This window comes from Hippopotamus amphibius, chromosome 13 (genome assembly GCF_030028045.1).
Source record: "Hippopotamus amphibius kiboko isolate mHipAmp2 chromosome 13, mHipAmp2.hap2, whole genome shotgun sequence".
In the NCBI taxonomy this organism is placed as follows: domain Eukaryota; kingdom Metazoa; phylum Chordata; class Mammalia; order Artiodactyla; family Hippopotamidae; genus Hippopotamus; species Hippopotamus amphibius.
The window spans coordinates 65,683,708-65,700,188 of NC_080198.1; positions in this window are offsets into that span (position 1 = coordinate 65,683,708).

A 16,481-nucleotide genomic window follows, 5' to 3' on the forward strand; every position below is an offset into this window, starting at 1 on the left:
AAGACTTGATTTCAAAACTTTCTACAAAGCTACAATGTATAGGACAATGTGGTACAGGATTAAGGATAGACATATAAATCAATTTATCTAACATTTATGACCAACTGATTTTCAACAAGGGTGCCAAAACCATGGGCAATGGGGAAAGAAGAGTCTTTCCAACAAATGGTGTTGGAACAACTAGATATTCACATGAAAAGAATTAATTTGGACCCCTGCCTCACACTATATTAAAAAAAAATTAACAACATAGATCATAGACTTAAATGCAAAAGCTAAAACTATGAACCCTCTTAGGTGAACACATAGGTATAAATCTTTGTGACCTTGGATTAAGCAATGGTTTCTTAGATATGGCACTAAAGATACAAGCAACAACAGAAAATAGATAAATTGTACTTCATCCAAATTAAAAAGTTTTTTGTATCAAATCACACTATTGAGAAAATGAAAGGTATTGAGAGAATGGGAGAAAATTTTGCAAATCATATACATGATGAGAGTCTAGTCTCCAAAATATATAAAGAACTATTACAACTCAACAGTAAAAAGACAGCCTAATTTAAAAGTGGACAAAGTATCTGAACAGACATTTCTCCAATGAAGCTATAAAAATAGTCAATAAGTACATGAGGGGACTTCCCTGGTGGCGAAGTGGTTAAGAATTCACCTGCCAATGCGGGGGACACAGGTTCGATCCCTGGTCCAGGAAGATCCCACATGCCAAGGAGCAACTAAGCCCGTGTGCCACAACTGCTGAGCCTGCGCTCTAGAGTCCACGAGCCACAACTACTGAAGCCCGCACACCTAAAACCTGTGCTCTGTAACAAGAGAAGCCGCCACAATAAGAAGCCCGAGCACCGCAAGAAATAGTAGCCCCCACTCACTGCAACTAGAGAAAGCCTGTGTGCAGCAACAGAGACCCAACACAGGCAATAAATAAACAAATTTTTTTTTAAAAAGTACATGAGAAGATGTTCAATATGATTAGTCATTAGTAAAATGTAAATCAAAACCACAAGGAGATATCACTTCACACCAAGATAGCTATAATTAAAAACAAACAAACAAACAAAAAACAGAAAATAACAAGGACTGTCAAGGGTATGGAATAATTGGAAACTTCATATATGCTGTTGGGAACATAAAATGGTATAGCCAACACAGAGAACAGTCTGGCAGCTCCTCAAAAATTTAAACATAGAGTCACCATCTGACCTAGCAATTTCATTTATATATATATATACACATACAGACAAGAGAAATGAAAACTATGTTCACACAAAAACACGTCAACGAATGTTCACAGCAGCGTTACTCATAATAACCAAAAAGTGGAAACTTCCCAAATCTCTATCAATTGACGAATGGATAAACAAAATGCAGTATATCCATAAAACAGACTATTATTTGACAATGAAAAGAAATGAAATACTGATACATGCTAAAAGATAGGCGAATCTTGTTAGAGTGAAGTCAGAAAAGCCAGAGAGGTAAGCGTGATTCCACGTATACAAAATGTCAAGAATAGATAAAAATCCACAGGAATACAAAACAGGTGAGTGGTTGCCAAGGGCTAGGAGAAAAGGGGGCTGGGGAGTGAGTGCTGGGGGCTGTGGGGTGTTTTTGGAGTGATGAAAAAGCTCTGGAGTTAGCTAGTGGTGATGGTCGCACAACTTTGTGAATAACTAAAAAACCCACTAAGTTGTATACTTAAAAATGATGAGTTTTATGGTATGTGAGTTATATCTTAGAAAAAATAAAGAAACGCATGTTGAAATCAAAGTGAAGCTTTCCTCCTATAAAGTTGAGAGAAAAACAATGTTGTCAAGGACAGGGTGAGCTGGAAATTTCATGAACTTCCAGACGGAGGATAAATTATTGTAGCAATTTGAAAAGGCAGTTTAAAAATGTGTGCATCAAGTCAAATTTTTGAAATTAAATAGCATTTGGACCAACAGTTTTGGTGCAAGAAGTTTAGTCTAAAGAAAAAAAATCACAGACATACATTTAGCAACCTTGGTATTCATTACAATATTGATCATAATAAGGAAAAAATGAAGGATAATCTAAATAATTAAAGGTGAACAAATTAATTTAAATAAAATGTTATAGTCATGGGTTCCATGTAGCCACATAGACAGCTTTGTAGGAGATTTCATAATGTGGAAAAATACTTGCAATATATGTATAGTTAATTGAAAGTCATTTATAAAACTATAGAATAATATTCCAATTGTTAAATAGACTCCCAAACCCATATTAGAATGAGACATATTGAAATGTTAGTAGTGATTACCTTGGATGGTCAAAGTGTTTTTATTTTATAAAAATAACCTCTGGTCGGGATTTCCCTGGTGGTCCAGGGGTAAGACTCCACTCTCTCAATGCAGGGGGCCCAGGTTCGATCCCTGGTAGAGGATCTAGATCCCACACGCATGCCGCAAGTAAGAGTCCTCATGCCGCAACCAAAAGATCCCGCATGCTGCAAAAGACCTGGTGCAGCCAAAACAAACGAATGACCTCTGGCTACTCACTATCACATAAAAGTTATTACTAAAATTGTATCTTGTTTGTTTCCTTATGTTATATATTATCAGTCCCCTCACTTCAACAGAATACAAAGTCTCTTCAAGGAGAGATCTTTTTGCCCTAAACACTGCTGTATCCTTGGACCCAGTGGCACTAAGCAGAGTCTGAACAAATATATATGTGTTTTTAATGAACACATGCATTAACTTAATTTTAGCAAGTTGTTTTTGAAAACCAAACTCCTCGTCTACATTATGTATGGGTGTGGTCAATGACTATGGAACCTCTAAATGTTAACCGTTTTTGAATGAAATCACATTAAGCCCATTTCCTTATGGAAACTTACTAAAATATACAAATTACTAATTTCTAAAGCCTAGTACATCAGAAATCATCTAATCAGTCCTCGAGTCATCACCATGACTAGCAGCTGTAATATGATAGCGTGAGCGCCTCTATTTTATCTCCATGAGATGTAATAAAAGGTCACTGTTTACCTTCCATGCCCAGGTTGCAGATTCTGGTCTCACCCAGAATAATGATCTGTGCTTTATGCTGATTTTGTGTCCTCAATTTTTAAAAACAGATAAATAAACAACAAACACACCCAAGTTCCTGAAGTAGCCAAAGCTTAATCATGCCACCTTCGGTCATTTTATTTTTAAATATTGTGTTGTCACTCTAAATAGACAGTCAAGTTACAATCATGCACTGTTTTCAGGCATCTGTGGCTATATTAATCAAGTGACCAGCCTCCGCTCATAGACTCTTTGATTTTGCCTTCCCAGGATCAACTCCTAAATTCAGAAAAATAAAAACTTCATGATGTCTTCTACCCTTAAATGATCTTGGGCTTCCCTGAGGGCCACTGGACAACCACACTTTTTTTTTTTTTAACTTTTTAAAGAGAGGGCCGCTGGAAGTAATTAGCTTTATTCATGTGTTCTATGTTTTTAAATTATCTCAACACTATAGTAAGAGTTGGATGAAAAAAGCTACTGAAGCAGAGGAGCTCAGCCTTCCTTATATTAATTTCATTCAAATAAATTGTTGTTCTTAATGAATACATTTCAAAGATGGCACCTTACAGAAAGACTCTGCTCAGATTAGAGAGATTCGAATCTCATTATCCATTTGTTCTTATTTGACATTAGTTTAAAGGGGCCATCCTGACCATCAATTCAAGGCACTTTTTTTTTAATGTGCAAAAAAATAGGAAGAAAAAACCTTGTCATCTTAAAGCAACCATGCAAGAAGTGGGAACCTAAGTTGCAGGTTCTTTGGGACAGACTGCTCCTTGATTTTGGGAAAGCTCTATGAACAAACCCTTCAATTATATAAATTTAACACAAGTATTCACCACCAGTGCCGCCCCCACCCCTGTGCTCTAAACCAAGTCAAAAGATAAATGATAAACTGGGAAGTTATGCAGTATCAATGACATCAAAGTTAATCTAAAAAACAAAGAGACCTTAAATACCGGTGAGAAAAGACTCATGGGCAAAGGAACATGAACAAGTAGTTCACAGAAAAAGAAATATAAATAAAATATATAAATACATAATATTTACATAAAGAAAACTTTTAAAATATATAAATAAAATATAAAACATGTGAGTGAAAGAAATAAAAATTAAACCTAGAATCAGAATAGAATTGTTCTATTTTCCGGGTGGGCAGAGTCAAAAAAGTTTAGCATACAGGATTAGAGAGTTGAAGGAAACAGGTGCTCTCTTTCACTGCTGGTGGGAGGTCAATCAGCAACAGCATTCAATATTTGAAAGAAGTGTATCTTTTAATTTAGCAATTTCCTTTCTAGGAACTTATCCTACAGACATATTTACATGTGTGCATAAAGATATGTGAACATATATATTTCAGCTTTGCTTGTGGTTGCAAAAGACTGGAAATAAACAATAAAATGGTTATCAGTAAAGGTTTATGAAAGAATTATGTAGTCATTCATTTAATATTTTTTGAGAGCCTATCATTACCAGATGCAATTTTATAAGAACTATTGCAGTTTTTTTTTTAAATGAAGTCAGTTTATATATATGGCTATGGGATGATCTCCTAGATACATTTAAAAAAGTAGAAAACGAGTAAAAAAATGTAAGGCATACTGCAATGTGTTCAGCATGCTTCCATTTTCCTGAAGGGAAAACATACCTATGCCTGCAATATATTGGGTTGGCCAAAAGGTGCCTTCAGTTTTTAAGTAAAAATAAAGACACATTTTTCATTTTTGCCAAGAACTTTATTGAAGAACATATTCACTGTTTTGTTCCACTACCTCCTGCTATTTTTCAGGCAACTTCGTAATTCCATCTTCTCAAAACTTTTCATCTTTTTGAGCAGAGAACTGTTCCAGGTGCCTTTTACAGTCTTCCAGGGAATTGAAGTTTTTTCCATTAAGAGAACTTTGTAAAGACGGAAATCAATGGAAATCTAAAAGTGCAATGTCTGGTGAATACGGCAGATGAATCAGAACTTCCCAGCCAAGGTGTAACAGTTTTTGCCTGGTCATCAAAGAAACATTCGGTGTTATCCTGATGAAAGATTATGCGTTTTCTGTTGATTAATTCTGGACACTTTTCATCAAGTCTGGGAGCAGTGTTTGTTGGAATTAATCGTTTTGTTTTCCAGAAGGAGCTCATAATAGAGGACTCCCTTCCAATCCTGCCATATACACAACATCACCTTCTTTAGATGAAGATCAGCCTTTGCTGTGATTGCTGGTGGTTCATTTCGCTTGCCTCACAATCTCTTCCATTCCACATTATTGTACAGTATCCCCTTTTCATTGCCTGTCACAATTTGTTTTAAAAACGGAACGTTTTTGTTACATTTAAGTAGAGAATCGCATGCAGAAATACGGTCAAGAAGGGTTTTTTTTGCCTAACTTATGTGGAACCCAAATGTCAAAGCAATTAACATAATCAAGATGGTGCAAATGATTTTCAACTCTTGATTTGGATATTTTGAGTATGCCAGCTATCTCCTGCATGTATAACGTTGATTGTTGTCAATTAATGTCTCGATTTGATCGCTATCAACTTCAACTGGTCTACCCACCCATGGAGCATCGTCCAGCGAGAAATCTCCAGCATGAAATTTCACAAACAACTTTTGACACATTTGATCAGTGACGACACCTTCTCCATACACTGCACAAATCTTTTTTTGCGTTTCAGTTGCGTTTTTACCTTTCTTGAAATAATAAAGCATAATACGCCGAAAATGTTGCTTTTTTCTTCTATCTTCAATATTAAAATGGCTACACAAAAATTCACCAATTTTGATAATTTTTTAAAATGCATGCTGACATGACAGCTGTCACAATGCAACCTAACAAAATTGTTTTGAATGAAGTTAAAGAGAACTAAGTGCTACTAGAGGCATCTTACAGAAAAAAGTTAACAAACCTTTTGGCCAACCCAGTATGTTCTTTTATAGATACAGAATATTTCAGGAGTGTCTGCCTCTGGGGACTGGAATCTGCAGTTAAAGGAAGACTTCTTATTGTATTGTTTTTGTACTACTTGATTTTTTTTTAACTTTATGCATGTACTATTTTTTCCCACTTATTTGAAAATATATGTACCGAGAAAAATATAATAATTTGATAAAATTCCTCAATAAAAAATAGAAAGTAAATGCAGAGGGTCCATAAAGTAAAGACGCCCTGTGTCATCTCTGGCCATGTCCTGTAGGATTCCAGGGACAGCTCTCTGATGCCTTCTGTACTCCATCTTATCCTCCTCATTGGAAAGTAGCTGCAGTTGTATTTTGAGAGACAATCTCTGTAAATATCCCTTCATCCATTTATTGCTTGTCTCCTCAAAGTTGGACTCTCAGGTATTTTCATTTTCAGTCTCATTATAAGAAATAAAACCAAAATCCATATCGAATATGAAAGAATGAGGACCCAGAAATAGGCCATATCAAGGAAAGGGAGAGAGCATGGACTGATTTGGTGCCCATTCTCCAAATGTCCACAAGGGTACATTGAGAACCCTCCAGGGAGAAGATTTGCCTGGACTTTCTCAGGCAGCTAATGTCTTATAATTGGCTTCTTATTTCTTAATTTATCATTTCTATAAAATGGAGTATTTTTTAATGTGAGCTTAAGTATGTTTTCCTTTTAAACACTTTTATTGATACCTTGAATTGGGTTTATTTTCATTCCTTTTGTTGTTGAGTTTCAATTAGTTAAAAATTAACTTTGTACAATAATAAAAAGTTATATAATATTTTTGTGAAAAATATAAGCATTACAGATAATGGTGAGAATATGCTTTGGACTCCATCCCTAATCCCAGTCACTTCCCTCTTCTACCCAGATGAAACCATTTTTCTCAGTTTGGTGTGTATCATTTCAGATTGTTCTTGTACGTTTACAAGCATATGTGTCCCACAGAAAAGATACAGTATTGTTTAGTATGAGTGTGTGTATGTATCTTTACATAAATCGTATCACATTTCCTTAAGTTTCAGTAACTTGTGTTTTTGCTCAATGTATGTTTTAGAATTCTTTCCATGATAATTAAGCATGGATCTACCTTGTTCATTTTAGTGGCTACAGAGTATTCCAGAGTAATATATCCATGGTACTTAACCATTTCCTGACTGATGTGCATTTAGGTTGTACACGTCTTGTCTGTTACAAACAGTGCTGCAGTGACCGTCTTTGTACGTGTCTCCATGTGCATATATTTACCTAGTGATGGATTTATTGGGTTCCTGCATTTTCAACTTTAATTTTAAAAGACATTGCCAAATTCACCTCCAAAGTGGCTGTACTCTGTTATATTTTGACCAGTGAACGGTGCTCATGCCTTCATAGAGGTGCCATTCTTGCTAAAATTTTAGCATCATAAAACTGGGAATGCTGATTAGTAGTACAGATGATGAAATTAAAATTTAAAAGTCTTTCTACAAGTTAGAAGGATTAAGATAAAATTAGTAGATACAGTAAAGTTCTACTTCTAAGTTTTAAAGAAAGAATAAATTGAGCAAGTATAGCATGGCAGAATCCGGTTTGGAAAAAAGTCACATAAAAAAAGATCACATGAAAGTTAAAAATTCAATGGCCTAATCCCAGGCCTACAATCCCCATGTAAATCTATACCTCTGATTGTCCATGATCTGAAAATAAAGGAGATCATTTTTGTTGGTCTACTGAAAAAAGAAAAAGAAAAGATCACATGATTAGTAGAAGCCAACAGGGTAAATAATTGCCCTCAAAGCTACCATAACTGGGCTTCATTAATAGATGTTTAGTGAGCAGGTAAGAGAGTACAATTTTTCTGAACTTTGAATACATCGTGTATAGAACATTAATATCTTCAGGGGACATTCACAAGACAGTTTTTAAGACAGGGCAACACTGATTACCATAGTCATGCAAATTTCCACTTTTCATCAGGTTCTTTTATGCAAAGGCTGAATAAAATTTCATTACAGCAAGATGCTGTAGAAACACTCTTCCTTCAGTTCTTCAAAGAGAGTTTCTACTTATTATGGACTCTTTGTTAGCCTTTCTAGATATAGGACAATGGATCACGATAGGGTTCTTCCATCTCTACAGTCCTAAGAGTCTCTATCTTTTCTTAGAAACACTTCTGTTTCCCCAGAAATGTTCCCAGACATCAGTAACTTTAACCTGACAACATATGGTAATGTATACCAAATTTAGAAATATTTTAAACTCCAACCCACCAAAACTGGCTGACTATAGCCAGTGTTTATTTGTGTTCAGAGGAGAGGATTGAATATTTTTTCTCTTTCATCACAGAGGAAGCATCAGCTTTAACTGTAGTCCAATTTACTATACCTTCAGCCAAAACTATGACTTTCTTTGTAACTCTTCAGCCAATGACCTCAAGCCTGACCTACAGCAATCATCTCCCTGAGGATGAAAAAGGTCATTTAAACACCTCAGCCCCTAGTCACTAGGAGAATACAAAATTTTATCTCAAATTAGTGTTCTTAAGGTTAAGATCTTCTCACAAAAGTAATACAGAAAGAAGGAGAAGTGATAAAAAAAAAAAAAAAGAGCTGGAACCAGCATCAACTAGACTTGAAAGTTTTAAATGTTCTCTCAATATTCCTTCTATGATAGGAAAGTGCATTTCATTAATTTAAACTCTCCAAAACAATATGCTGTCTGAAAAGCTAATGTTTTAACCAGTAGTTAACCAATAGAATAATGAAGTTCTAGTAAAGATTCTGTTTAAAACCATTGCAGTTCAAGTAGGATGAGATGAAGTTAATGTTTTCACTATCCATGTAAAAGGCTAAACAAGTTAGGAAAAGCATATTGATTATTACAAGGACAACTATTTTAAAACTTTAGTATTATGTATACGTATATGTACAAACCGCAAAAGAGTACTAATTTCCAATTTTTTCCTTTTTACTTATTATAGAGCATCTGGACATCTCTCTACCTTGCATGTCTATTTAGAAAAACATTTTGAGGGGACTTGCCTATTAAAAGACAGAAGAGCTTAAAATTATGAAAATGAGCAGCACATGTCACTTGACAGAACTAATTATACCAGGAGCTGGATCTTTACATTAACTGATCACTGAATTTAGCTCTAATCTTCCTGGCAGACAAGGCAATAAGGGAAATAAGATGTCCTAAAATGTGTGCTACTTGATAAAAGTTCACTGAAAAGTTAACTCTTTCCTGGCATCAATTCTCTTTAGAAAGCTGTTAAGTGGCTCTTTATAAAGGGAGAAGTAAGTAACAGAATGGCCAATGTTTTGAACTGTAATTTTGCCAAAGATTAAGAAAATATTCTTCAGATTGCCTTAATAAAGCCAAGTTCAACATTCAGTTATAACTTGGTGAAAGCATTTCTGTAGGGGATTTTAAAAATGTATTTCAGGAACATTGTATTCTGTTGATCTAATTTAATACAAGAACAGATTTTACATAATTTAGAAGCGTGTTTGAATAATACATTCCTTAGGGCTTCTCTCTCAAATGTCAGTTACCCCATGCCCAATTATATGCTTATTACTATTATAAGCTCTTACAACTACAAGAATGTTCATGAAGATAAGCACAAAGAAGAAAGTACTGCTGTAATATCTCCAGGTAGCAATTTTCATGCTAACATTTTCTGGTTATATCCTTCATAGATGGTGGATAAGGATAGCAATCTATAAATAGTTTAGTTTTTATCAAATTGGGTCATACTAAACACTTTTATAACATTATTTTCCATTAACCAGTATATTATGAACATTTCTGCATGTTGTTAAATATTTTTCTATAACTTTGCTCTTAATGCTATCATATTATTCCATTGCATGGATATACAATAATTTATTTAATCCATTGCTTGTGGATATTTAGGTGGTTCTCACTGTTTAAATTATATCTTACTGTATAATTCTAATTACTTTCTTAGGACTAATTCTTTGCTCTTACGTCCTTTTGATTGCCCTTTCACAGGGCTCATTGTACTTGTAATTGTTTGGGTCTATTCACTCACTGATAGAATATACTTTCCAGCCCTTGACAGAGAAGACACTCAATAAATTTTTTTTAAGCATCTTTACCTTTGTATATATATATATTTTTATTGGAATATAATTGCTTTACACTCTTGTACCAGTTTTTGAGGTACACCAAGGTCAATCAGCTGTATAATAAATACTTTTGATTAAAAATGAATGTTTATGGATGGACCTAGAGACTGTCATACAGAGTGAAGTGACTCAGAAAGAGAAAAACAAATATCGTATGTTAACACATATATGCGGACTATAGAAAAATGGTACAAATTAACCCATTTGCAAGGCAGAAATAGAGACACAGACGTAGAGAACAAACATATGGACACCAAGTGAGGAAAGCGGGGAGGGTTGGGGGGGGGGATGAATTGGGAGATTGGGATACCAAATTGTACACTCTAAATACATGCAGTTTATTGTTTGTTAAAAAAAAATGAATGTTTAAGACTCTGGGGTACATTTTATCAAGTTTGGAAACGCTGTGTCAGGGTACACTTTTCCTGAAAGTGTGATGAGAGACCCTCTTTTTCCACATTCACTTTGGGTATCATCTTAGGCATCATCTTGATGTGCAAAAAATAGTTCACTACTGTTTTAATTTAGATTTTTAAATTTTTTCATAAGTTTAGCAAGTGCTAAGAAACTGGCATTTCAGTGTTATCTGGAAAGAGCCTAAAACAGCAGTGTTCAAAGCAACACTTTCTGGTCTGTTACCAGGTTCACAGACAGCAACTTCAGGCTATAATATTCAGAATTCTGACTTTTAGTCTGGAAAGATTTTCATCTGCACAGAGGTGGACTGTAGGGGTTCCTATGAGCTAGACATTTGTGGAAAGAGACAGGAAAAGCCAGTCAGGTACCTGTACTTTTTAAATGTTCTTTTCTACTCATCACAATTTCCATACAACATGCATTCTTAAAGGAAAAAAGATAAAATATACGTTGACCCTTTTTCTTGGTCAATTATTATAAGGGCTTAATTTAAATTTATTTTTCCTCTTAATGTGTTCACGTCTCTCCCCATTTCCTGATATGTTTGGAATAAATCCCGCTGTGCAATCATATCCACCTGACTGGTATTAAGTACTGTTAGTGGCATCAGTGTGCAGGCTGCAAAAAACATGTAACTTTTGAGAGGAGTTAGTCGTGCAATTTGTGTAGCCCTGTCTTCATTTAACACCATCACATTAAAAAACCAAAACCAAAACCAAAACAAACCACAACATCACTCATCCTGAGCAAAATGATACAGATTTCTTCATTCTGCAGTTGCTGAGAGTGTCAATTCTCTTGAGAGTCTACGATCTAATTCACACCCATAAATCACAGGTCATGGCTTCTGATGGGTGATGGCGTCAGTGCCTCAGGTCAGATCATTCTGATGTTTCCAGATGTTCTGGTATAATGATAAAATATTCAAAGAGTAAATGGAAGTTGATACTTCAAGACAGCTGCTTGCAGGTGCACTTTCAACATCATTGTTCACACATAAAATGAAAAGGGAGGATACTAGCAGTTTATGGAACTGAAACTGCACTCTTTAAGAGACAAGAAGAAAAAAGAAAGATCATGTGTTCAAGGCGCTGACATCATAGAGTTGAGATAAGTTGTCTAGCACAGGATATGTCAATAAGACCTGTTACTGCCCAGACCTCAAGTAGACCCTCAGTTTTCTCAGGAAATTCTACCATATTGCCTTGGTCCCTTAACTGTTTCAATCTCTGAGACCATTTCACACTTCTCCTTTCACCTTAAACTTCCAACCATCTCCATTCTTAGCTGACTCCTCATTTTGCTTATTTCACTGAAGCTAATGGAATCATTCAGAATAGAATTCCCTCAACTTCCCGCCATCAAACAGCCAACCTATGTGTACCTGCTCCCAGGTACTCTGTGTGGCTCCTGACCTGCCCACTGTCCGCCTCCCCCTGCACGTGGGGTCGCATTTCCTCTCCCTTGCTGAGGGGCTTTTCTCCAGCATCGGTCTTGCTCCTCCCTAATAGGTCATTCCCATCAGCATAAAAATATGTAGCTCTTTTCCCATCTTCACAAAAGCCCCTCCCTTCCCTTGACGCCACAGACCTTTCCAGATACTACCCCATTTTCTGCTTCCCTCTAAAGCAAAATTCCTCAAGGGTTGTCTAATTGTTGTCTCTTCTACTCCCACCCATTTGTTTCTCTGTTTTGAGCCTTTGATTTCATTTATTGCTTAAGCAACTGTACGACAACAAAAGTGATGACTACAAAAAAGACCTCATCCACATTCCACTAGCCTAAGACATCAGTTCTTGGTTACTTGTGCTTCCTTCTTGTATTTGCTCATTGGTGTCTGCCCTTTTTTACACTGTTCCAATCATAGACTAGGAATTTTTTCCTCTGCTACTCTCCTTGCTTAACAGAATAATCTCCTATCTTGCTACACAATTTAAAGAATTCGTATTTCAAGAATTAAATTTCATTTAGTTGACATGTATGTATTTCATTTCACCATCCACTATTTGGAGCCATTTAGATGGTATTTTACCATTGTTACAAATACTGCTGTGGTTAAGCACTTCACGTACCTAATTTACCAATAGCCTTTGTATGAACTGTTTGTCCCTGTATATTATAGAGGAGTCATTCAAAATGTGGTATAGCTATCCTGTGATATAGTGGCTGGTATTCTACCTACTATGGAAAAAAGTATAAGATCCTCCACAGTATCGTGTTGCATCAAGTTGGACCTGTGGTGGGAGGACGGTTGCCTCATCTTCTTCCTGGTTACACTTCACCACTGTTCTTTCAGGCCCTGACCAGGCCCTGCTGGCGTGGGTCATTCAGTGGCCATCTTCAAGATTCTCCAGGCTAGAAGCAGACACAGTGTCCATGTTCTGCACGCCCCAGACTTCTCAGGCTCACGTTCCCCTCCCAAGAACTCTCTGACTATGCATTCCTTGGGTGGCATCGCCTGATTAGACCCGTGTGTTCCGCAGCTCAGCAAGCATTTCAGCCAAGAAACTGGACACAAGTCACCTCATTTACAGCCTCTGTGTATCTCTTCCAGTGCTTCTCTCTGGGAATATTGTTTTCCTTAAGGCCTAAATTCACTTTTCCCCATCCCCAAGTCTTTCTTTACATAGACCAGGGAGAGGTGTGCCCATTAGTAAGTGCTGCAGGGCTATTCTAGCAGCCTGACTTCCAGATAGTTCTCTCATGGGAGAACATTTAGTATCCATCTGCTCCCCAGCTTTGGGTCTAGCATAAATCCCACAACTTCTGGATAATAGGAAAAGTCCTATCAATATTCTGTTACAGTTACGTACCTTTCCTTTTTTCAAAGTTTTCTGTGTTGCTTTAATTTAGGTGCAGTTCTTGTAAACAGTGTGTGCGGCAGGTATCTTGTGTGCTGGCTTCTCTGGACCCACCATTCACCCTTCTAGTCCCTGCAAAGAGGCTGACTTGTAGGGTCCACACCAACTTCTTCCCTTGCTCTCTGGCTAAATCATGATGTCACCTCTGTGACCTTCAATGAAGAGACACTGCTCCTCTCTGGGCGGCCTACTCTACATGACTCTTTCTTTCCAGGTTCCAGGAATCCCACCCTCCACATGTCCTTTTGGGCCTGCGAGTGGGAACAGCCCTGCTGGTATTTGCCCAGCGTAACACTGTACCTTGTAGTTCTTCCACTCTCCATCCACCCCTTCCAGACTAAGCCTTTCTCAAATTATCCTGTTTCCAGTGTGTCATCTTACTGAGGCCCTGCCTGATACAGAATATAATTGACTTTGATCTTCAAACTCAATTTGAGAGTTTTGACCTTTTGATAGGAGAATTTCATGATTATAATGAAAATTTATATACTTAATTTTATTACTTTCACTTGTACATTTGTATACTTTCTTTTTCTTTCTCTCTTTTCCTCACTCTTATTAGATTGATAAAGTTTCTTTTTATCTTTTCCTCCTCTACTCATAAATTGGATCTCCATTCTGCTACTGGTAACTTTCTGGGCTTTAACAGTTATATTTCTGTGGATACGTGAAAATTAAATAATGTCCTCCAACTTGCTCATTCCCTACCAGATGTACATTTTTTCAATTTTACTAATAGTTGTCTTCCCAATTGTCATAATTTTTTTTTTTTTTTTTGGCTGTATTGGGTCTTCGTTGCTACACAGGGGCTTTCTCTAGCTGTGGCGAGTTGGGGCTACTCTTTGCTGTGGTGTGCTGGCTTATTGCGGTGGCTTCTCTTGTTGTGGAGCATGGCGTCTAGGCATGAGGGCTTCAGTAGTTGCAGCACACAGGCTTAGTAGCTGTGGCACACAGGCCCTAGAGCATTCGGGGTCAGTAGTTGTGGTGCACGGGCTTAGGTGTTTCTCAGCATGTGGGATCTTCCCAGACCAGGGATCAAACCCATGTCCCCAGCACTGGCAGGTGGATTCTTAACCACTGTGCCACCAGGGAAGTCCCCCAACTGTCATAATTAAATCTTTCTATTGCGGGATCAAAAAATAAGTAACAACTTTGCCTTCCTACCATGCTGTATTACTAGTTTAATACTTCTCCACTTCTTCCACTGAAATGAAACCTTTACAACATTTAACTGCCCCTACCCTCCCTATGACCCAAACTTTGAGTTTGTGTGAGAGAATTATAGGATTTCAATCCCAGACAGGTATCAAGTTTTTCCTCACAGAATCTCTCTCCTGTTTCAAAATTCTTACTAGAGAATAACCTCCAGTTAACTGTCATCATCCATTTAGATGTAATTATAAATATTATAAAATTCAATTGTTCATCAATGTTTCTTCAACTTTTCATCTTCCCTATCATGAGATTTGGTTTTCATCGGTTAGAAAATTTTCTCAGAAAGGTACATGGGTAGGGTATTTTCAGAGCCTTTGCAACATGCCAAAACTTCTCTACTTTGCTCTCACATGTGGATAAGAACTCCCCTTGATAGAGGGGTATTGCCACTGGTCTGTAAATATGAATACAAATTGTCTGATTCAACCAAGGTTGCAAATAAGTCTGTTACTAGTCATCTTTCCATTATCAATTGCCTTTGAAAGTTCTGTTCTTTGTCTAGAAGTCTTGTAAGATTTTCTACCATGATGCCATACCATTGCTACCCCCACCTCTCCATGCAAACACCTTTCTCATTCCTCTTGGGTACCACCTCCTTGTGCTGGGCCATTAGCACCCACTCTCCAATGTGGATGCTTACTTTTGCTCAATTTCACCTACTGGCTTTAGGATCAAATTATTTAAGCAAGAAAGAAGGAAGGAAGGCAATTAGAAAAAAAATTATCTATATATGTGTATGTATATGTATACCTACATTTATGTGTATATATTCCAAAACCCCATCATCATATTTGATACTCTTTCTTTTATTACCTTTTTCTTTTCTTATTACCAAAGCAAGACATATAAGCAATGTAATGCTGATAAGTGTAGGAAAGGAAAAACTTTTTCTTCTACCCTCTCAGGTTCTGTATCTGGGAGCCTACAATTAAACTCATAAAAGACAGATTAATTGGAGGAAAACCATATATTTCTTTATAGCTGTTAATATTTTCACATTTTGTACAGGGGCTTCACAGAAAAAAGTGAAAATCCAAAAAGCAGTTAAACCAGTGGACTTATGTATGCATCATTTTTAACAAAGGGTAATAAATTGTGGAGAAGTGAGTGAAGGAAAAAGGGTTTGGGGCTTTTGTGGGTAGTAAACTATGGAAAGATGACTAGGAAATATATGGGAGACAAGGCTTGTTTAGTCAGGCAGATAAAAGCTATAGTTCTCCTCTTCCTGGAGAGGGGAGCACATTTACACATGGAAATTTATATCACCTTTACAAAGAGAAATTTATGCCCTGCTTTTAGGCAGAAAGGGGGAGGCAGAGATTTCTTTCTGTATCAGCTACTTCTCAATAGCCTTCAGCTCAAAATAATCCTTATGCCAAAGTAGCATATTTTGGGGTGGTATGTTCCAATTTCTTTCACAAACAAAAAGAAGTAAGGAATACTTATAACTGGGCCAGCTGCGTGGGCATGTGACCTCTGCAGTCATACAGAGCCCTGCACGCAGAAGACTCCTGTACTTGGTTCAATGTTCTGCTGTCACCATCCTGAAATTCTTAGTAACTGTTGAACAAGCGTAGGGGAGGGAAAAAAATTTTCTCTCTAGCCCACCTTTTGAGTTCTTGGCTGAGGCCCCCTCACGAATAAAAAAATAGATTAACAAGAGAAAAAACAGAAGTTTATTAACATGTATACCTTATGAATATATGGAAGATATCCAGGGAGAACGAGTAACTCTCCAGATGAACCAAGCCACTACCTTAAATGCCATCTTCAGCTAAAGACAGGGAGAGACCAGTTATGGGAAGTTACCAGGAAAAGCATGGTAAACAAGGGTAATTATATAGATTG